The sequence below is a fragment of the Aplysia californica genome, unplaced genomic scaffold, assembly GCF_000002075.1.
Source record: "Aplysia californica isolate F4 #8 unplaced genomic scaffold, AplCal3.0 scaffold00247, whole genome shotgun sequence".
NCBI lineage: Eukaryota > Metazoa > Mollusca > Gastropoda > Aplysiida > Aplysiidae > Aplysia > Aplysia californica.
In genome coordinates, this window is record NW_004797517.1 from 469,104 (window position 1) to 470,221 (window position 1,118).

The following is a 1,118-nucleotide window of genomic DNA, read 5'->3' on the forward strand; positions in this document are numbered from 1 at the left end:
AAGAAGAAGAAGAAGAAGAAGAAGAAGAAGAAGAAGAAGAAGCGGCAATCAAAATCATACTGATTATGATGACGACAACAATGACGACGATGAAGAAGACGACTTCAGCGCTCCATTGAAACTTACGTGAGGAGAATGGAAGACAGGATCATGGCCTGGAGATGTTTTCACAGCCTTATATATACCCCGAACCCAGAGGGCAAGGCAGTCGTGGCGGTGAGAAATCCATCCCAGCGGAATTAAGCCGTTGTTTATTAACAGCGCTGCACTTCTATTGTTCCTCTTTGGGGCAGGAGATCTATAACGATAAAGAGGTCTAAGATCTCCAGAAATATGTGACAGTTGACTGTTTGTGTCGTTTTGCGCCCAATTGTTACCGCAAGAAGTATGATGTGCGCAAATAGTCTTCTAAGCTCCAGCCGTTTACATTATTATCTCTTTGTGTTAGGCATGGGACCATAAAGTATATTCCATTCTCATCTATAACAATATTTTGGCTTAGAAGCGCAAGTATGCTGTCATAACTCATGCGTTTCCCCTGATAAGACACAGCTGCTGTTGGGACTAATCTACGCAGTGATCTTTGTTTGTGGAGGATTCAAGATTTATTCTATTGTTGTTCCCTTTCCACACAAATTACTGCAGTCCATGGATGAGTTAGTTCATATTCAAATGCACTTCAGAAATGCTGGATGTTTCTTATTGCGCTGTGAGCGCCACACATTAGCCTCCATAATCGGAGTGAGCGGTTGGGGGGGGGTATAATCATTCATGAACCTAAACTAAGCAGTCCAGTGGCGTATGTGGTATAACGGTTACGCTCTTCACCGTCGCTTGCAAAAGAGTCCCTTGTTGAGTTGTTTTATTTTGTTTTGTTTTTGTTTTTATTTATCGAGTATCCCCGTCTTTCTGCTGGATTGTTGTGTCCATTTCAGCACTGGTTAGCCCAACAGCCTGCCTCGTGAACTATTTAAATAGTATCTACGAGGACGTAAAAATTTACATTTACAATAATATGTATAGTTAACGTCACGCTTCTCCTGGGTGGGTCAGGAGATATCAGTGCCAGGCTTATGCTATCACACCAACAGGAGCCATCTCTCTCTCTCTCTCTCTCT

General features: G+C 42.6%; 1 protein-coding gene across 1 annotated transcript in view; it reads right to left on the bottom strand.

Annotated features, from left to right (window-relative positions):
* LOC101851197 (virulence metalloprotease) overlaps window positions 1-179 on the bottom strand; it is a gene marked incomplete in the record, with an annotated part of 16,994 nt that extends 16,815 nt beyond the window's left edge. The window contains 1 exon segment of the mRNA XM_013083655.2: window positions 127-179.
* Between the last annotated feature and the right edge of the window lie 939 nt (window positions 180-1,118).